This window comes from Pleurodeles waltl, chromosome 5, assembly GCF_031143425.1.
Source record: "Pleurodeles waltl isolate 20211129_DDA chromosome 5, aPleWal1.hap1.20221129, whole genome shotgun sequence".
Classification (NCBI taxonomy): Eukaryota; Metazoa; Chordata; class Amphibia; order Caudata; family Salamandridae; genus Pleurodeles; species Pleurodeles waltl.
This window is the reverse complement of record NC_090444.1, coordinates 647678573-647701345: the sequence shown is the minus strand read 5'-3', so window position 1 is coordinate 647701345 and position 22773 is coordinate 647678573.

Below are 22773 nucleotides of genomic sequence, written 5' to 3'. Positions count from 1 at the left end.
AGTTGGATTATATGACAGAACACCGAATTAAAAACAACTACTAACCTTAACAACGAAGTCAGAACACCGACCTCGTCCTTACTACTAATGATTTTACCACGAATGCCTTAACAACGATATTTCGTTGTAAAGGCATTCCTGATAAAATCATTAGCAATAGGCACCATTCACCCTACATCCCTCACCCCACCCCCCCAACCCCACCCCAAAACCTAAAACCTGCTGACCCCCCACCCACTCCCCAAAAACAAAAATGCCCCACCCCCCAACCCCACCCTAAAACCTAAACCCCCCTGATCCCCCACCCACTCCCCAAAACCAAAAACGCCCCACCCCCCCAACCCCACCCCAAAACCTAAAACCCCCTAACCCCCCACCCACTCCCCAAAACCAAAAATGCCCCACCCCCCCAACCCCACCCCAAAACCTAAAACCCCCCACCCCCTCCCCAAAACCAAAAACGCCCCACCTCCCCAACCCCACCCCAAAACCTACAACCCCCTGACCCCCCACCCCCTCCCCAAAACCAAAAACGCCCCACCCCCCCAACCCCACCCCAAAACCTAAAACCCCCTAACCCCCACCCCCTCCCCAAAACCAAAAACGCCCCACCCCCCCAACCCCACCCCAAAACCTAAAACCCCCTAACCCCCACCCCCTCCCCAAAACCAAAAACGCCCCACCCCCCCAACCCCACCCCAAAACCTAAAACCCCCTAACCCCCACCCCCTCCCCAAAACCAAAAACGCCCCACCCCCCCAACCCCACCCCAAAACCTAAAACCCCTTGACCCCCCACCCCCACCCCAAAACCTAAACCCACCACTTACCTTCGCCAACTCCCTTCTTTGTACCTTAACCACGCATGTTCGTTGTTCAGAACATACGTAGTTAAGGCACAAAAATACGAAGTCGTGGTTAAAAAAAGCGTTGTTACGCTTTCGTTAACCACGACTTTCGTAATTAAAAAGTCGTAAAAAGGATGTTTCCCGGGGAAGTTGTGCTCAGCTGCCTGTTTGATCTGATTGGCGTGAGTAGCGTGCTCCGTATTGCAACTCGAGTGTGAACGGACCGTGTGGTCATCCGTGCACACACAGGTATCTTGTTTTTCATATTCTGTGTATGGTACTGGTCCTATTTTTCAATTTCTAATATATATTAGCCATCCTTACTTTATCCTACTTATCCTCCCCCATTTTACATTTATTTCCTTAGTGTGTGTGTTTTTGTCTTGGTATATTTTACAATTTTGCCTCATTTTTTTTTCTGTGACTTTTGTTGACCCTTTATTAGTTTTCCCCAAGGATCCCCCAACTTCCAACTTTCTTCTTCTCTATTCCTTCTCTTCCTCCTGTCTTTTTTTTTTCCAGCCAATGCCATGCCAGAGCGTGGGAGAGGCGGTACCAGTGCAGTGGGTGCAGCGAACCGGATACCCTGTGGGCACTGGCTCCACCAAACGGTGAAGCCTCTCACCATTTCCAGCATGGAGGAGGTGGCCAAAGTTGTTTTTTTATGCAGCACCACCTCCCCTCCATGCTGGCAGCAGACGACAGGCCCTGAAGCAGGTACCGTCTGTAGGAGTGTCGGCTGCTGTGGAGGAGGGTGCGCCATTGTGTTTGCCAGTGTACTAGGGTTTGGCACACCCAGCAGCAGCTGATGTACCCCTGGGCCGATATCTTGGACAGGAAGAGAGACCAGGTGGGCGTTCAGGTTGTGGGGCTTAGTGAGTGCTAGTAATTGACTACTACCAATTTTGTTGTATCCTATCCATAATGCTATTTTGTTTTTCAAATAGCATGCTGCTCACACTCAGAGGGAAGTTAAGTTCATGTAACCTAACGTTATGAATATTATGTGATCCAATTTGAGAGAGCCAGGTGCTTGGTGCTGCTACCTTGTTCTGCTTGTTACTGTTGGCGCTTGCTTGGGCTGATTATTTTAGAAGTTATGCTGACTCATCTGTCCTCCTGTCACTAAGATAGTGTAGCTTGTACAGTCCCAAGCAATCTTCCAGCGATGTAGTATGCAATATGCATCTGTGCATTAAAAAGGAAAACTGACTGAGTTGACCCATCCAAGGGAGTGCAATTTATGAAGCAAGGGTCATTTATTGCAATGCATTAGTATTTCCAAAGGTAGTTTTGGAAATTCAGAATATGTCTTAGGCAAGGTTTCAGAAATTAGGAATAGGTCAACTTGATAAAATAGACAATCTGATTTTAAAAAGTACAATGTGAATATGTTACTGCGTTTGCCTTTGCATCTCAAAATATTTTATAGGATATTAACCTGTACCAGTGATCTTTGTAATCTTCTTTAAGTCTTACATCAGCATCCAAGGGCAAGAAGCAGGCTTGAGAGGGTCGGGCTGAGGAGGGTGCCACTACCAGTGTCGTGGTGAGTGAAAGTTCCACTGTCACTTCCAGAAATGCGGCACAGCAGACGGCTCTGCTGGCCCCAGTAGGTTCTCGTTAATCTTATTTATTTATTCATGCCCCTGTTCTTGGGCCCAGCTCCACAGCCAACCACCTGCACCTCTGGCTTTCAGTCCATGCCAGCATTTTTCTGGCGGTCACACTGCCAGAAAAATCTGGGGGTCTTGCACACTTATGATAGGAATAACCATTCCTATCACCTAGATACACTTGCACACATGTCCACATACCCACACACATGCACTCACGCTCTTCTACACACAAACACATCCCCACTCACGACGCAGTTGTGACATATACACACACAATCACTACCACACGCAGACACACACCCATGAACACTCCTCCCTCCCCCCGCATTTACGACATTCACACTCACACACACGCACACACACATACACAACCTCCCCAGTCGGATGATCCACTTACCTTGTTTGTTGTGGAGGTCGTCCGGAGGGGGACGGGTCCTGGCGCTTCCACCGCCAGCAGCGCCTCACCATCTGGACACCGCCACACCATACTATGGGTTTTAATATGGTGTGCGGTCTCTTTTTGGTATGGCAGTACTGGTGGCGGTACCACCTCTGCACTGCTGACTGCCAGCACAACTAGTCTTAGAATTTCACCCGATTTGTTTGGGCTTAGTCCCAGACAAAATGTGAATCAGGTCCCAAATGTTAATCAAGATTTTTCTCAGAATCAGTGTCTGTTCCAACAGTTCCCTATGTTCGAAGCGTTTGAGGACTTTGTTCCTGAGATGATGTTGAGATGGTGCCTGAGGGGGGAAGAAGATTGCATGCTTGGCGGAGTTTTAGAGGTAGACCAGAGTGGTCCATTCATGGATGGTGAGGTTAATGGCCACTAGGGGCGGGCAGAGTTTGTGGAGTTCCACTATGCAGAATTCCATGGAGTGAAAAAAAACTCTGCTTGACCCAGCATGAACAGGGGAAGTTGGATTATATGACAGAACACCGAATTAAAAACAACTACTAACCTTAACAACGAAGTCAGAACACCGACCTCGTCCTTACTACTAATGATTTTACCACGAATGCCTTAACAACGATATTTCATTGTAAAGGCATTCCTGATAAAATCATTAGCAATAGGCACCATTCACCCTACATCCCTCACCCCACCCCCCCAACCCCACCTCAAAACCTAAAACCTGCTGACCCCCCACCCACTCCCCAAAAACAAAAATGCCCCACCCCCCAACCCCACCCTAAAACCTAAACCCCCCTGACCCCCCACCCACTCCCCAAAACCAAAAACGCACCACCCCCCCAACCCCATCCCAAAACCTAAAACCCCCTAACCCCCCACCCACTCCCCAAAACCAAAAATGCCCCACCCCCCCAACCCCACCCCAAAACCTAAAACCCCCCACCCCTCCCCAAAACCAAAAACGCCCCACCTCCCCAACCCCACCCCAAAACCTAAAACCCCCTGACCCCCCACCCCCTCCCCAAAACCAAAAACGCCCCACCCCCCAACCCCACCCCAAAACCTAAAACCCCCTAACCCCCACCCCCTCCCCAAAACCAAAAACGCCCCACCCCCCCAACCCCACCCCAAAACCTAAAACCCCCTAACCCCCACCCCCTCCCCTCCCCAAAACCAAAAACGCCCCACCCCCCCAACCCCACCCCAAAACCTAAAACCCCCTAACCCCCACCCCCTCCCCAAAACCAAAAACGCCCCACCCCCCCAACCCCACCCTGAAACCTAAAACCCCTTGACCCCCCACCCCCACCCCAAAACCTAAACCCACCACTTACCTTCGCCAACTCCCTTCTTTGTACCTTAACCACGCATGTTGGTTGTTCAGAACATACGTAGTTAAGGCACAAAAATACGAAGTCCTGGTTAAAAAAAGCGTTGTTACGCTTTCGTTAACCACGACTTTCGTAATTAAAAAGTCGTAAAAAGGATGTTTCCCGGGGAAGTTGTGCTCAGCTGCCTGTTTGATCTGATTGGCGTGAGTAGCGTGCTCCGTATTGCAACTCGAGTGTGAACGGACCGTGTGGTCATCCGTGCACACACAGGTATCTTGTTTTTCATATTCTGTGTATGGTACTGGTCCTATTTTTCAATTTCTAATATATATTAGCCATCCTTACTTTATCCTACTTATCCTCCCCCATTTTACATTTATTTCCTTAGTGTGTGTGTTTTTGTCTTGGTATATTTTACAATTTTGCCTCATTTTTTTTTCTGTGACTTTTGTTGACCCTTTATTAGTTTTCCCCAAGGATCCCCCAACTTCCAACTTTCTTCTTCTCTATTCCTTCTCTTCCTCCTGTCTTTTTTTTTTCCAGCCAATGCCATGCCAGAGCGTGGGAGAGGCGGTACCAGTGCAGTGGGTGCAGCGAACCGGATACCCTGTGGGCACTGGCTCCACCAAACGGTGAAGCCTCTCACCATTTCCAGCATGGAGGAGGTGGCCAAAGTTGTTTTTTTATGCAGCACCGGCTCCCCTCCATGCTGGCAGCAGACGACAGGCCCTGAAGCAGGTACCGTCTGTAGGAGTGTCGGCTGCTGTGGAGGAGGGTGCGCCATTGTGTTTGCCAGTGTACTAGGGTTTGGCACACCCAGCAGCAGCTGATGTACCCCTGGGCCGATATCTTGGACAGGAAGAGAGACCAGGTGGGCGTTCAGGTTGTGGGGCTTAGTGAGTGCTAGTAATTGACTACTACCAATTTTGTTGTATCCTATCCATAATGCTATTTTGTTTTTCAAATAGCATGCTGCTCACACTCAGAGGGAAGTTAAGTTCATGTAACCTAACGTTATGAATATTATGTGATCCAATTTGAGAGAGCCAGGTGCTTTGTGCTGCTACCTTGTTCTGCTTGTTGCTGTTGGCGCCTGCTTGGGCTGATTATTTTAGAAGTTATGCTGACTCATCTGTCCTCCTGTCACTAAGATAGTGTAGCTTGTACAGTCCCAAGCAATCTTCCAGCGATGTAGTATGCAATATGCATCTGTGCATTAAAAAGGAAAACTGACTGAGTTGACCCATCCAAGGGAGTGCAATTTATGAAGCAAGGGTCATTTATTGCAATGCATTAGTATTTCCAAAGGTAGTTTTGGAAATTCAGAATATGTCTTAGGCAAGGTTTCAGAAATTAGGAATAGGTCAACTTGATAAAATAGACAATCTGATTTTAAAAAGTACAATGTGAATATGTTACTGCGTTTGCCTTTGCATCTCAAAATATTTTATAGGATATTAACCTGTACCAGTGATCTTTGTAATCTTCTTTAAGTCTTACATCAGCATCCAAGGGCAAGAAGCAGGCTTGAGAGGGTCGGGCTGAGGAGGGTGCCACTACCAGTGTTGTGGTGAGTGAAAGTTCCACTGTCACTTCCAGAAATGCGGCACAGCAGACGGCTCTGCTGGCCCCAGTAGGTTCTCGTTAATCTTATTTATTTATTCATGCCCCTGTTCTTGGGCCCAGCTCCACAGCCAACCACCTGCACCTCTGGCTTTCAGTCCATGCCAACACCACCAGCAGCTTGAAGCTGCCCGTCCCTGTCCCCGTGCTGCCCTGTTTTCAGACCAGCTCCACTATTGCCGCATGCCTCACAAGCTGGCGCACTGGGGTAGTAGGAAGGCACACCTCAAGGCCCAGATTCAACACTTTTCTAAACCCTCACAGAGAATGCCCTCTACTAGCCCTTTTTTTTTAAAAAGTTTGTTTTGGTGGGAGGGAGTTGTTGTGGTGGAGGGGGTGGCAATTTGAGCAGGGCATTTTTTCCTCTTAATGGACATGCATATTTATTTTTGATATTGGTTGGCGATGGGGAAATATGTGGGAGAAGGGTGGGCCTGTTGTGGGTAGAGAGGGTGAGTTTTATATTTTATAATTTATATGTTAGTAAAGGGGATATCTTTATAAACCACTTTATGTCTGAAGTTTTTTGTGTTTTACTTTAACTTTGAACTGATGCCTTTTCACACAGCCTGTCTTTTTAACCTATATCTCAAAGTGTATGCCAGTTAGGAGAGTATGCTGCCATTCCCTATATTGCCTGCAGAAACATAGATGAACAATTACTTATCTTATCTGCAGTAGAAGTTAGCTGCATAGTAAGTAAAATAGTTCACTTCATCTCATATCCTTCCCTCACCTCCACAGACTACATTCTCTTCAGCGACTTCAATTTCCACCTGGACAACCTCAGTGACCCCAACACCTTATCCCTACTGGGGAATCTCGCCAGCATCGTACCCAAACAACTGGTCACCTCGCCAATGCACTGAACAGGACACATGCTCAACCCCTTCTTCTACCAGCATCAACATCTCAGTCAGCCACACCTCCAAACCCCTATGGACCGACCACCACTGCGTCCACTTCTCCTTCACCAAACCCACCAATCACCACAACGCCCTCTGCCATCGCGCAGAAGCTGGAACAAGGTCACCAAAGTCCAACTCGCAACCACTCTCCGCAGCACACCACCACTGTCCTCCACAGATGCCACCACATCTGCATGCCTCCACCACCAATGGATCTCTGAGTTCCCCAACACTCTGGCCCCCTCAAAAAACCCTCCAGCAAACAGACCACCAAGAAAAGCAGCTGGTTCTCCCCCGCCCTTCAAGAGCCCAGATGCACCTGTAGACGACTCAAGAGTAGATAGAGGTGTAGCAAGACCCCTGCAGACCATGCAGCCCTCAAAACCACCATCACATCACACCACTGCATCATCAGAGCCACAAAGAAAACTGCTGTACAAGAATGAATCAACACGAAAGCCAACAACAGCAAAGAACTCTTCAGCATGATCAAAGAGTTAATCGAACCCAGTACAGACACCATGGACATACCCCCATCCCAAGTCCTCTGCGACAACCTCGCCACTTTCTTCCACTGCAAGATCTCCGACATCTACTACAGCTTTGCAACACAGGACCCACCAGCCCCACCCACAACCACTGCACCCAAAGGTTCCGGATCCCAGCCAACTCCGACCAACTGGACCACCCTCACCACCAACTACACATAGAAATCATGACGACTGTCCACTCTGGATCCCCCTCAGACCCCTGCTGCCACCGCACCTTCAAGCAAGCAAGCAACACCAATGTCACACCATCAGCTGCTCCATCGGGATGGCCACCTTACCTGAAGACTGGAAGCAAACAGGGAACAACCCCCTGCTGAAGAAACCCCCGCAAACCTGACAGACCTCAAGAACTACAGACCAATCTCTCTGCCTCCTTTTCCGGCCAAAGTCATCGAAAAAGCCAGCAACGCCCAACACACCAAATTCATCGAGACAACAACATCCTGGACTCCTTCCAATACGGCTTCAGAAGGAACCACGGCACTGAGACAGCCCTTCTCGTTGCAACAGACAACACCTGCAATCTCCTGGGCTGAGGTGAAATTGCAGCTCTCCTCCTCCTGGACCTCTTGGCCGCCTTCAACACCGTCTCCTACCTCGCCCTCTGCACAAGACTCCACGTGGCTGGCATCAACAGCAAAGCCCTGAAATGAATCCTCCCCTTCCTCATCGGCCGAATCCAGAGAGTAAGCTTCCTAACGCTCACATCCACAACTAAAGAGATCAGCTGCAGCGTACCTCAAGGCACCTCCCGGAGCCCCACCCTCTCCGGCATCTACATGGCCCTACTAGCAGTCATAATCAGAAACCACAAACTCAACATCCTCTCCTGCACTGACGACACTCAACTGATCCTCTCCCTCATCTATGAACCTACAGTCACGAAGACCAACTTCCACAATGGTATAGAGGCAATTGCAGCCTGGATAAAAGACAACTGCCTCAAACTCAACAATGACAAGACAGAAGTCCTCTTTTTGGACTCTACCCCCTCCACCTGGGATTACTCCTGGAGGCCTGCAGTCCTTGGAGCCCCCCCTACACTGAATGACCACACATGTAACCTCAGCATCATCCTCGACTCCTCTCTCTCTATGAGCCACCAAGTCAACACCATCTTGTCCTCCTGCTTCCACATGCTCTACCTGCTTTGAAAGATCTTCAAGGGTTCCCCATCGAAAACAGTCACCCAGGTGCTCGTCAGCAGCAAACTCGACTACGGCAGCACACACTATGCAGGCACCACCCAGAAGCTCCAAAATAAGATGAAAAGAATCCAGAACACTACTGCTGGGCTTACTCTGGACATCCCCTGCCACAGCCACATCTCCGGGATCCTGAGAGACCTATACTGGCTCCTGATCAACAAAAGAATCACCTTCAAACTCCTCACGCATCACTCCAAGGCCCTCCAGAACACTGGACCTGCATACTTCAACCATAGCCTCACCTTCCACACGCCCACCAGACAAGTCTATTCTGCTCACCTGGCCCTGGTCACCATTCCACAGATCTGCAAGACCACAGACAGAGGAAGATCCTCCCTTAGTCAACCTTTCAACACCTTACTGGAGAGTTTCCCAAGGTGCCTTCGTTATGGTAGTGGTAGTGCGGTAACAGAGAAGGCATCATAGCAAGGTCCCACTCCCACCTGTGTTATCTCCAACTGTAGGATTAATCAAAAGGATCACAGGCAACTAAATTGAAAGAAAAACAAAGAGTTAGTAGGTTATACATATACATTTATAATATAGCTATAGAAAGACTGAGGACCGACTACTACCACCACGACACATTAAAGAATACCACATATTATCTAAAAAAAACTAGCAATAGTAAATTACTCTGAGAAATGGTGAGGTTGGAGTTTGAAAACCAAAGTTACGAAATCCACTAGTCACAAAAAATGTACTCAAAGTCTGGACTCTGTAGTTGACAAGGCTAAGCGTTTTATTTATGCATAACAAAGGCCTGAATAATGATGTTGCATTGAGGAATGACGTGGTTCTTGTTCTTACTTACTTATGCATGGTTGTGTCAGTGGGGCTGGTCCGGGTGTTGCTCAGGTAATGGAAGATCCCACAGTGCATTAGTGTTGCATTTAACTGCTTTCCCCTTCCAAGTGTGTGATCTGTTTGTGCAAATTAAGACACACTTCCAAAAAATCCCACAGCTTGGGAAAAGATGGTTAGGGATGTGATGAATGAATGGGAAAAGGTATTTGAGGAAATGTGTGACAAAGGCAAACACAACACAACAAGAGCAATATTCATCAAGGTGATGAGCAGCACATCATCATCAATCTGTTGTGGAAGGAAACAAATAGATGAGCATGACACTGTTCAGTTAAATGCATTGCAAACAGTCCTTCTGCCCAAGAGACCCAATTGGATATCTAACTGTTCTGTTATCTAGGTTTGGAAAAATCAAATTATGGAGGAGTTAATTTAACCCACCCAGTTACGAAAATATGATTGTTAAAAAAAACAAATGATACTGTATTGCCAAATTGGGTGGTGCATCTGCATTCTCCCCGGGAATGTCTGTCACTCTTGGGTGCCTCTCTGAACCAGTCCAGTAGGTAAGCAGTAGTGTTGAGCTCAGATTTCACCTTTCATTCATGCAGGAGAGGAGAAGGCCTGTGGATCGTAAAACAGGAACTCTATTGTACAGTCAAGGAGAAGGACAGAAGGAAGGGAAGGTATGCTTCATGAGAAGGAGTGTGCGAAGAAGACTCAGAGGCAGAGCAGAAAACAAAAGAACTCAGATTTTCACTTTGTCACCAGTGCAACACACACACTCAGCAGCATTTCTCAAATCAAAGCACCTCTCCCTATTCAATGTAGCTGAGTACTAGGCCTCAGAGTCATGGTTTCCCGTTGAAGTCAATAACTTCCTTCTTCTAGCTGTTAGAGGTAATCTTGCCTTGAGTCCTTACATCCTCCTTCTGACTCAGAGTAATTCCGTCCCACTCGAGAATTGAGCAAGATAGACTTGTAGTGCACTGCTGTTGAAGAACAAGTAGAGAAACAGAATTGCAATATTTTGCATAGATTTGTGTTTGTTAGATGAAGTGACTGGCCTGGTCTCAAAAGAACCAGAACAAAGGACTGGACCTTTCACTAAGTACGTTTGTAAAGGCCAATCACGTTCAGAAAAAATGATCACCCATCTCTCGATTCATCAAAATCAAATTCACTATTAATTGAACACCCTCCCTCATTGTTTGCCACTACATAAATCATCAATCATCACTCATAATCACTCTCTAATTGTTGCAATAGTTCAGCTATATTTTCCAATCCGATCATGGGTAGGTTAGGTAAGTATGCAATTGTATCTTTGAAGCAGGAAGCACATTGGAGTTAAATACTGCTAAGTGCTGCAAAAAAGGCTAGGCATGTGAGGGAGGCAGTCAATGTCTCCAATGTCATGAATGGAGTTGTGTAGGCTTCTTCACTGCAGATTGCTCCAACTCCAGTCCAGCAATATATGTGACTAAAAATTGGTGGGGCAGCATGAGTCTGACTCAAATATAATGTTCCACTAGCTACTTGTTTTTGCAAAGAAAGTAGTTCAAGGGGAAATAATTAAAAAGTTCTATGGTGGCACTGGCATACTCAGTTGGGGAATTGTAGTTTGTCCCTAAACTCAGGTGGTTCACGCAGAAGTTGGTCAGCCAACACACTTGACTCTAATCAATCACCCTCCTCTTCCTCCTATGCTGTTTCAGGAATGGTGTAATTGTGTGGTATGAAATGTTGATTCATTTTGATCATGGTCAATCTCTCCACATTTTGGGACAAGAGACTGGTCCTTCTCACTGTAACAACTGCACCAGCTGCATTGAACACATGATTAGCAGACACACTGACTACAGGACAAGCTAGATTCTTTATTGTCAGCCTGCTGAGCTCTCACTATTGGCGGATCTTCACATACCAATACATCAGTGAGTTCTGATCCACATAGATCTCATATGGGCAATCCAGATACTCCTGGAACTGCCTCTGAATGGCTATTAATGCTGCAACTTGCTCAAACTATTTTGCCTTCAACTCTGCACTAGACTTAAGACCTACCACTTGAAAATAAGCCAATGCAGAGGTTGGGTCACATTCTGCTGTTGCTGTTGTTGCCAGTGTTCTTGTTGCTGGCTGCTGTGATGAGACAAGACTGCCCTCTCTGGAAGTTGAAGGCTGCACACAAAATTTGCTCAGTGGGACTCTAAGTTCTAGCCTTTCTTCTTCCTGGTTTCCAGCCTGCTCAACAATCCACTCTTGTATTTTGAAACATCCCCTTCAGAAAAGAGGAAGGAAATGGGCAGAATGTTTTTGTTCTGTGGATCAACTAGGGTGGCACAGATGTACTCGGCAGAAAAGATTATGGGGGTTATTCTAACTTTGGAGGAGGTGTTAATCCGTCCCAAAAGTGACGGAAAAGTGACGGATTTACCACCAGCCGTATTACGAGTCCATTATATCCTATGGAACTCGTAATACGGCTGGTGGTATATCCGTCACTTTACCGTCACTTTTGGGACGGATTAACACTCCTCCAAAGTTAGAATAACCCCCTATGTCATTTTGCAGCCTTGCATTACAAGCCAAGCAAAAGATTAATCTCTCAAACAAGGTATGCGCTTCTGGGTTTTCGTTCATACCTGCGAGTGCAAACCTTTCGGACACCTTCTTTAGCTGGTCATGTATTAGATGCAACAATGGCATAGCTTGGTCCATTGTAGTGTCCTCCTTGCTAACTTCCCATGCCAAAACCTCAAAAGGGAGTATCATCTGTGTCAGGCATTTGACTAGGTCACATTTGTCCCATACATGGTCATAGCTTTCCCAATTGCATGCCCTCCTCTTTGAATGGCGTAGTCATTGACTTGTCTGTACTGCTCAAACAGATGTTGCAACACATAATAGGTTGAGTTACAATGTTTTGGCACCTCACGTGTCAGGGCTTTAATTGGTACTCCATTAGAGCACTGAAAAATCTGCAACTGCTTCAGGGCTTTAAAATAATGGCTGAAAAGAGTGCTGATTTTCTGCAGGTGGTCAGTATGTTGCTTATTGTGGCTTCTTTTTTGAGAAAGCCTTGCACAACCAAGTTGATGCAATGCCCAAAACATAGGCCTCTGAAATAGCCACTGCCTGTCATGGCCTCGACTATGTTGCTGCTATTGTTCATGGCAACAAATACAATTCTGAGACCTCTGGGCACAGCCATTCAGACACCTTAAATTCATCCAAGGAGTTTGCAGCTGTATATGTTTTCCCCATGGCGAACATGGCTACTGTTGCATGCTGCTGAACACTCTTAAAACGTTCTTCAGGGCCAAGACCTGTAGATAGCTTTTGCTTTACCCCTGCATACGAAATCCAGTTTGCAGTGAAGCACATGTAATCAGTTGCATGACAACTGGTCTTCATGTCTGTTGTCAGGTAGATAGTGTGAACAAGACTTTGCTGCAAAGCTTGTCCAAGCAATTGCAGCACATCATGATGCCGGACTGGAACAGCAACCCAGGCAAAATAGGCTTGACATGGAACCTTCAATTTCAGGCAGATGGCAGCCACAAATTGTAAGAATCCCACTTCTTCCACCAAAGAAAAAGGGAGGAGATCCAGCTCTAACATTTTTGCCAGCTTCACATTGCACAAATGTGCTGTTGGGTGGTTGCAGTCCTAGGGACCATCCCGTCTAAAAATGCCCATAATAGTAGCCTGGATCTTCTTTTCTGGGGTCACTGAAGCAGGGGACTTTCGAGAAGTAAATGGTGATAGACTCAGTGTGCGTCGTGGGGCAGTCACTGTATGCCATGGTGTCTCCATCTGATTCTAAGTCTTCTTGTGCATTGAGAGGTCATTGAGCCAGGAAAGTCTGGCCCACTGCTCGGCACAGGGCTGCTTTGCCATGAGGATGTCACACTATTTTGCTCATCATCACCTCCCATAGTGACTGGACTTGTAACTGATGTGTCCCAGCTCTCCTCACCTTCACTACCACAACTATGTTCAGCATTTTTTTTTTACTGTGCTCCTCCCACAGGATTGCATGATATTTTTTCATATGGATCACTTGGACTCCAGTGCCATAATGTGAACCAGGCTTACCTCGACGAATACTAACACAGCAAATTATGCATATTGCAATGATCTCCTTCTGTTTGCTAAGCATAAAAAAACCTCTCAAACTGGTGAGGAATACTTTCTTAGTGGGCCACTACCAATGGCTGAAAAAGAACTGGAGGTTGGTGGATGTGTTGTTGATTGCCTTCTCTGCAGTGTATACTTCTACTGAGGTAGGGGTTGAGATAGGGGTTGGTGCAAGTCCTACTGGAGGCTTACAAATATGGGAGCTGGTAGTGTTGCCTGTGCCACATCCCTTGGAGCAGGCTGAATGGAAATGTCGAACTCCTTTGTGCCAGCTTCCCCAATGAATGGCTCATCATCGTCCTCCTCCTCCTCATCATCCCCTTTAGAAATTCTAAGGCTTTAAGGAACCTTTCTTTTCCCTTGCCTCTCCTGTCATCTCCAGACTCTGCCAGCGTCCACTTCATGTTCCTATCATCCTCATCAGCAGTGGTGCTTGGAGAAGAGAGTGGAGCAGTACCCTTACTTTACCATGCTGGAGACCTAGAAGCCAATGATTTTTAAAGAGGACTCTCTTGCTCGGCAGGAAGCTCAACCTCCTGTTCTGCTCCAACTTCAGGAAGATCTACTAATACTGGATGTGTCTGTTGTTCACTTTGCTCAGTTTCCTGAAACAATGGGGTACTACTTTGGGAAATGTACAAGTCAAATTCAGCATCACAGCTCGTCGCATTGCCATGAATGCATTGGCTGCCTCACTGACAGACATGGTCTTGGGCTTAGATTATGGTGGAGTGGCCTGTTGGTGTGGAGTGCTGCTCCCAGGTCCCTTACCAGAGACCGGTGTGGCAGACACACGTCTCCCAAAAAAGGTTGTGTTTGGAATGTCACTGTTGGAAAGCTGCTTCTTCTCTCTGACCACTTTCTTGGAAGCAACTTTCTTTGGGGCCACCTGAAAGCTCTCAGTTGACAGTGGCACTAAGCTGCACAAGCGGAAGAGACTGGAAGCCTGGCATCTCTGTGCAAACCTTCTGTTTGGTAGTACTGCAAGGGATGTCTCTTCTTCTCTTGTGCACCTAAAAACAAAAAACAAAAAAGCAAGAAAAATATTTGGTGAAATGTGGCATTGTTGCAGTTTGAATTAGTACAGACAAAGGCAATATTATTAGTGGTTTATTACTTAGGTAACCATAAGTCAACCACTTTAAAGTCAACCCAACCACCATACCATTACATTTAATTTTCAATCAGGACAGCACAACATACAGATATACCTCTTTGCTTTATGTCCATCTATTCTAAAGGAGGCACCTGTGGCAGTCATGGAAGTGCATAGGTAAATGGAACAATCTTTTAAAAAAATGAAGGTTAGTGTGTGCCTATGACAGGCAATGTGTTCCAGAGGGAAATGGAATAATCATTGAAAAAATGAATGATGATGATGTGTCTGCAATGCACCACAGACAGGGTGTCCAGGAGGAAATTTAATTAAACCTAAAAAAAACTGAATGTTGTTGCATGCTTGTGTGCCTATGGTGGATGGATGGGTGGATCGAGGCAAAATGCAAAAAAGAAAATTAAGTAACTACAAAAATTAAATAAAAAATCAACATTAAAATTGTTTACAAAATCTAAAATAAAAATAAAAAAATTAAAAAAAATGTGATTAAAAATCTCTATAAAAAATTAAAATAAAACATAAAAATATTTAAAAAAGCTAAATAATTGCAGATGCTTGTAAGGAAGGATGAAAAAAGACCTATGGTGAGGCAAGGAGGTGCAAAATAAAAAATGCAAAAAAATGCATGTAATTTAAGCACTGTTCATCAAAATTATATTTATAATATGCATATACTAAAATGATCCTTAAGCATATTTTTAAACAGATATGACATCAATCCATACAAGCCACTGGCAAAGGAACACTGGCTGGATGTACAAAATGGCTGCCATCCACATAGTCAAACAACACCAGCGAGCAAGAAGGCATGGGAAACAAAGATTACATGCAAGACCATGGCAAAAACATACTGGCTGGATGCACCAAATGGCTGCCAGCTACATGGTCAAGCAACAGCAGCGAGCAAGGAGGCATGTGGAAAGGGGAGTGACCACTTCCCTGTCCATCACCACCCGGGGTGGTGGTCAGAGCTCCTCCAGAGGGACCCTGGGTTTTGCCATCTTGGATTCTAAGTTGGCAGGGAACTCTGGGAGCATCTAAGTGGCCAGTGTCAGCAGGTGACGTCAGAGCCCTCCCCTGATATGTGCTTACCTGGTTAGGTGACCAATCCCCTTTCAGGGCTATTTAGGGTCTCTCCTTTAGGTGGTTCTTCAGATTCAGATTATGAGACTCCAGCAGGAATCCTCTGCATCCTCCACTTCGACTTCTCACTGAAGAAACTGCATCTGGACCCTTCAAGAACTCTACAAGTTGCAACAAAGAAGCAAGACACCTTCTGCAACATTGTATCTCCGGCTCCTGCCAGAAACCGCAACTTTTTCCCGGTTGTGCATCCTATGAGGCCAGACCGTCTTCATCTTGCACCAGAAGAGTGAAAGAATCTCCCTTAGGGTGAAGGAGTCACTCCCCTGCTTCAGAAGGCGCCACCTGCAACGTCAACCTACTGCGTGGATCCCCTCTCCTGAAGAGATGCGTGGATCCTGCTTCACGGGGGTGGACTGAAGTGGTCCCGACGGTCCTCACGTCCAACTGTCCAACTTTGGTGGACGTAAGAGCTTGCCTCCCCACGCAAGACAGTACCCCCGTGCACCATGTGTTTTACAGCTGCCAAGGCTTGTTGGCATCCTTCCTCTAAGTTCTTTGTGCATTTTGTAGCTCCGGCACCCAGCACTCTATTCTGTGACACTCAGCTTCCTGAGTGGTTCTCCAGCGGCGTGGGAGCCTTTGTCATAGTGCTGCGTCAGCCTGGTCTGCAACTTATTTATGCCCATGCTGTGGGACTCTTGTGCATGCTGTCTGATCTTCTGTGGGCTCTCTGAGTTGATGGGAGTCCCCTCTGACTCTACCTCCTGGGTAGAGTCCACCTGGTCCTTCCTGGTCCCGGGCAGCACCATTTTCCGCTAACTGCGAGCTTTGTGTGTGCCAAGGTTTGTTGGCGGACTCCAGCGACACAAATCAGACTGCAATCCTCTATCCAGTGTGGGGTATCACTTGCACCCTCCAGGAACCCGACTCCATCTTCTGGAGTGCAATAGTTCTTCTTCTCCTGTGGTTCTTCCTTTGCACCTTTATCTGGGGTAGCAGGGGCTCCTGTTCTCCCTAGGCTCTTCTGTGCTTCTTGGACTTGGTCCCCTTCTTCTACAGGTCCTCTGGTCCAGGAATCCATTGTTGGTGTCTTGAAATCTCTTCTGGTTCTTGGATAATCCTTCCTTTAATTTCTGTGTGTGTTCTGGGAAAGTTACTGTGATTTACTCCTGCTTTCCTGCTTACTGGGGTGGGCTCCAGTACTTACCTTTGGGGTTTTCAAGTACTCCCAGGTCCCCCCTACACACTACAATTGCCTAGGTGAGAAACCGACTTTTGCATTCCGCTTTCTTAGTATATGGTTTGTGCTCCCCCAGGCCCATTTCTAACTATTGTGATTTTCACTAATTGCACAGTTTTCTGTTTGTTTTTATGCCTACTTCTACATACTAGTGTATGTAATTTGTGTATTACTTGCCTCCCATGGAGTATAATCTCTATGGTATTTTTTGTATTTGTGTCACCAAAATAAAGTACCTTTATTTTTGTAACACTGAGTATTTTCTTTCATGTGTGCGAGTACTGTGTGACTACAGTGGTATTGCATGAGCTTTGCATGTCTCCTTGATAAGCCTTGGCTGCTCATCCACAGCTTCCTCCAGCGAGACTGGCTTCTAGAACCTGCCTACCCTACACTAGTAAGGGATAACTAGAACTGGTATAAGGTGTAAGTACCATAGGTACCCACTACCCACCAGGCCAGCCTCCCACACCTGGGATTCGCAAATATGACATGAAGCTCAGCACAGACCCTCGTGTAATACCGAAACAAACTCATATTGGCGACAACAAAAACAACATTGAGAGAGTTACTCATAGATTAATTTGCTCACTCATAGTAGTAGTGAGAAACTCTTGCTTGTATCTACAGACCCACTCACACACCCATGCACCCACTTAGAGTCCCACTCAGACCTTTACGCACCGTCTCAATAATTAAAATGAATTTGCGTTTAAAGACACATAGAAATTCACTGAAAAAAACCAAAGGTTACAGGGTTTTTATAGTTAGGAAATATTATTTTTTTTAAAACCTAGAAATTCACTTAAAAAAAACAAAGGTTACACGGACGTTGTGGATAGGATCTGAATTTATTTGCACAAAACAATAGAAATTCAGCATTTATAGTTATGGTAAGCTCAAATGATTATAGCTCATGCCCTAAGGTAACTTTAACTTGCCACTCGCCATGCCCTGACAATTTCCTCACATATTACATCACTCACGACATTTTTGATAACATATCTGATAATATCAATTTAACATTTGAAGCAAATTTATTTAGGAGAAAACTGTGCATAGCAGGGGTGAGTTATAGCTACCTTAGGGCATGAGCTATAATTACTTGAGTTTGAGGTAATTATAGTTAGAACCTATGAGCCATATGTATGAACATATTTTCCCATAGACATAGAATGGGTAAATACTCCTGGCCCTATATTCCTTAGAGAAAAAAAAGTTCTTTGACTTGCCTATATCTTTGGCCCTGTCTGAAGAATATTTATGAAACTTTATAAAAAAAAAGTGTGTTGGAAAACCTTGTTGTGCAAGGGATCTTCTGGGGTGATCCATCAAGTGAGGCCCAGGAAAAAGGGAAGGTCAAAAATTGTGCATTTGCCATTTTAAATTCCATAGGGATTTTAGACATGACTACAGTTGGAAATGCTGGACAGAATTACACCTAATTTGGCAGAAAGGTAGCTCTTGGTTCAGAAAGAGTGCTTTTGTTTATCTAGTGTAAACCCATTCAGCTCAGCAGTTTTTGAAATATTAAAAGAAAACCAAATTTGCATATCTGGAAGCTCGAAGGCTTCACTAGTACTCCCGATCTCATGCAGAGACAATTCGACCAGGAAGTGTTTGTAGCCATTTTGAGACTTGGCTTTAGCTGAGTCTCAAAAAATAGGAAAAAAAAAGAAAAGGGGCCAGGGTAATGTTACCCTACCCCACTAGCAATGATGCAGTGGTCCTCCAAAGACTCCCCCAAAGCTTAAACTTTTTTTGTTTTAAATCACTGTAAAAATTGTGGAAAACCCGCAAATGTCACTGTGGTTTGAAAAAAACTGCACAATATCCTGTTTTTTTTGCCCTTGAGTGGGCGAGGCCCCGAGGGCATAACAAATAATTAGGAGGGTGCACATTGCCCCCCCTCCTAGGACTTACGAAAGGGCTGGAGACTGCCACCTTCCTAGGGCAAATGTTTATAAATTTATGGGGGGCCCACATGGCCTCCCGCAACCCCAGGGACCACCGCATCCCTGGGGCAATGACTTTGATGTATGGGGAGCCACATGTCCCCTATGCCACCAGGGACTGCCACCTCCCTGGGACTGAAATACATTAATATAGGGGGTATATCGCAGACCTCTGGCCCTGGGGACCACCACCTCCCCACAGCTAAGGTAATGAAAGACAGGGGCTGAGCAGCCACCCATCATGGAACCATAGATGCCCCCAGGAACACGCCACCACCCAGGCCTGGCTGCTACTACTTCCCAATTTGCCCACCCTCAGGAGGAAGTGGTTACTTTTGCTGCTCCCACCAAGCAAAAGCAAACATAACTCTGCTTTCTGCAAGTGTGAGCTCCCAGTTGCAGAAAGAGGAGTTTTCATCTATTTCCCTGCACGCAAATTTGCGGGCAGGAAAACAAAAGAAAACATCACTCTTGCAAGCAGGAGCATGCCGGCTCTTCGGGATGTGGGGAGCTGGCTAGGACCGCAGAGCCCTTCACGCTCCCTCCATGGTCCTGTCACTCTCTATCCCTTGGGATGGTAGAGAGAGAGCGATAGAGAGATTGGTATTACAGTGGTCTCTCTAAAAATTAACCTCAATGTTTCGCACTAGCAAGATGTTTGATTCAAACGTTATAGTAATATTTTGATGCTTATAAAACATAGTCCCTTCTGGCCTGATGTTAAGCTATTGGAGTGTTACTCTGTAGGTTGAAGGTTCAAATCCTGGTATCTCGTGCAGTGTGTCTCTTTATTTACTAGTGTTTGGACTTTTAAACATTCCTAGTGATGGAACATTTACATCTTTTTGCAATCAAAATCTTTGGGCTGAATGCCATATGTATGTCTGGAAACTGCATAGAAAAATGTTAATGCCCAGTCTATGTGTGTCAGTAGTCACATTACTGCTTTAATTACTGTTTAATTTAAACTCAAATGTTTAAGATATATACTGAAATGTATTACACTCTTTTAACTTTCCAAATGCATTTTTCTCTTCAATTTATCCTAAAATATCTCATTCTAAGTATATCGTTCATGAAAGTCTAGAAAAACTCTCTGGGTGATTATAGGGGGTTGGCTGCAAGGCCTGGACAAAGGTCAGGCCCTGCGGCTAACCCCTGCTGTGCACAGCTGAAGGCTGTGCATGGCATGGGGTTGGTCAGTTATAGGTTGTTGGCTGCAAGGACTGGCCGCAGGCCAGTCCCTGAGGTCAACCTCTGCTGTGCACATCTGAATATTGTGTGTAGTGTGGGGTTGGGTGATTGTAGGGCTTAGCCACAAGGCCTGGTTGCAGGTCAGTCCCCTCCGCCAAACCCACACCTTGCACGTCCAAAGGCAGTGCATGGCGCGGGGTTGGGTGGTTAAAGGGGCTTGACCACAGCCTTGGCAGCCAACACCTGCTCTGTACGGCCAAAGACTATGCGTGGTGGTGGTTAAATTAACATATAGTAACTAAAATTACTTTACATTAAAGAACCATAGAAATTCACTGAAAAAACAAACGTTAAATGGGTGTTAAAGTTGGGACATACAATTAAAATAACCATGGAAATTTACTGAAAACCCCAAAGGTTACAGGGATGTTATAGTTAGGTTCTGAATTTACTTTCCCAAAACCATAGAAATTGAGCAGGTATAGGTAGGCTAATTCAAGTAACTATAACTCACGCCCTAAGGTAACTATAACTCATGCCTTTGCCATGCACTGCTAAGTACCCCAGATATTACAGCACTCATGGCAACTTCTATAGCGTCAATAAAAAATATATAAATGAAACATTAGCAGTAAAATTATTGAAGAAAAAACTGTGCATTTCAGCCCAGCTGGGCCTAGGTCATATGACCAACTGGACCGAAGCACGTCTTGTGGTGTTTTGTGAAAAAGACACCGACAACTCACCGTCCTGTGATCAATTTACTCTCATTTCTCTTTTTTGCTTTGGACTTTAATATAAATATATATATATATATATAAAAATAACCTACTGGCAGTTGCCAGTAGATAGTTATAGTTAGGGCCATTTTTCCATAGAAACGTTTTTTTTTACATGCCTATATCTTTGCCACCGTTTGACAAATCTTCATAACATTTTTCGCCAAAAAAGTGCCCTGATGATTCTTGTTGGGCATGGAAAGTTTCAGGGTGATCTGTCATGGAGGGGGGTGAAGAAAAAGGGGAATAAAAAAAAATGCGTTTCCCATGTTAATTTCCATTGCACCTTCAGACACAACTACATCCTGAACCACTGAACTGAATTACACTAAATTTGGCAGAAAGATAGCTTTCGGTGCACAGATTATGCTTTTGCTTTTTTGGTGTAAATCCGTTTAGTAGTTTTTTAGACAATAAAGGAAACCCAAATTTGTATATCTGGGTGAATATGCAAATATTCGTTCATTTTTCGCGAATGCATGTGCGAAAAGAAGTGCTGTAATTGGCTGACCATAACTGACTAGAATGTTGAGGCCACCATTTTATTTCATGGGACACGGTCCCCAGGGGAGAAAATTCTAACTGAATGTGGCATAAGGGGTCAAGGTGGAGGTACCCTGACCCCACATTTTGATATAGGTGTGTTTTAGGGGCAAATTATGTGTTTAAAATAATTTTGCATCACCATGCACAATATCCCTGAATATTAATGAATTATTATGATTTATTCACACAATATTCGCGATTATAAAAAGATGTGAAAAACCACAGACTCATTCATACACTAATTGATTCACTCATACATGCACTCATAGACTCATGCGCCCACTCACACACCCACTCAGACACTCATGCAAGATATATATATAATCCTCATGCACTCTGAAAATGTCCCAGTGGGAAATGTGGGCACTCCAGGAAATGTGGAAAAAATATCTTTATTTCACAAAATGTGGACCCGGCCGCTCTGATATGCTTTGGCTCTAGCCAGCCTTTGTCAAGGTAAATTACTTCAACTTTCAATAGAAAGTAAACCTAATGTTTTCATCCCCACTGAAAAAAGACTATCATGATTGTCTCAATGTCAACATTTTGGAAAGGTCAGTTATATCTCTGGGCCAACCAAATTTAATCACAATTCAGAGGTTTTTCACTTCTGAGTTAATTGAATAATAAATGTAAAAATTGACTATTATGCACAAATATAAACATATATGAAAATGTGAAAAAATACATACATCCCAATGCACCATAAATCGTACGCGATGAATATATAGTCAATGCCCAATTTATTATTCAATTACTGTAACTCAATTTATTTCATTTCCACCCCTCATTTGTTTGTAGTAAGCCATATTAACAGCCAATGCCCAAATCACAATATCTGGTTATCATGATGAATTAATTCATTCGAATGACATTATCTAAGACAGGAACAATGTAATACAAGACCCTAACCTGAAACGTCATGGAGACTAACAGAGGAATTCACACTAACGCAAGAAGTAAATTTTTTGCCATTAACAAACATCCCTTAAACACTAATCCTTAGAAAAAACAATTCCCTAACAAAAAAACAATATACCTAAAATGAAAATGAAAAGATCAGTATAATCGGAGTTATCTGCTGTCCCACGAGTACTTCCATGTCCTCATACATTTTTAATCCAAATGGGAATTTAGTATACAGGTCAATGATATATTTGGACTCCGATTTTCTTAATTTCCTGACCCTGTCACCACCTGCAAATTTATTTCCAACCGGTCTAAAGCAAAAAATCCCAAAAGTGACACATCATTATTATGTTTTAGAAAAAAATGTCTTGCCACAGGATAAGTAAAATATGAATTATGGATTGCCCGTTGATGCTTCGTCAATGGAAAAATACAGCTACCCACAAATACCAGGTGACATGGACAGTGAAGCAGGTTAACACCAAAATCAGA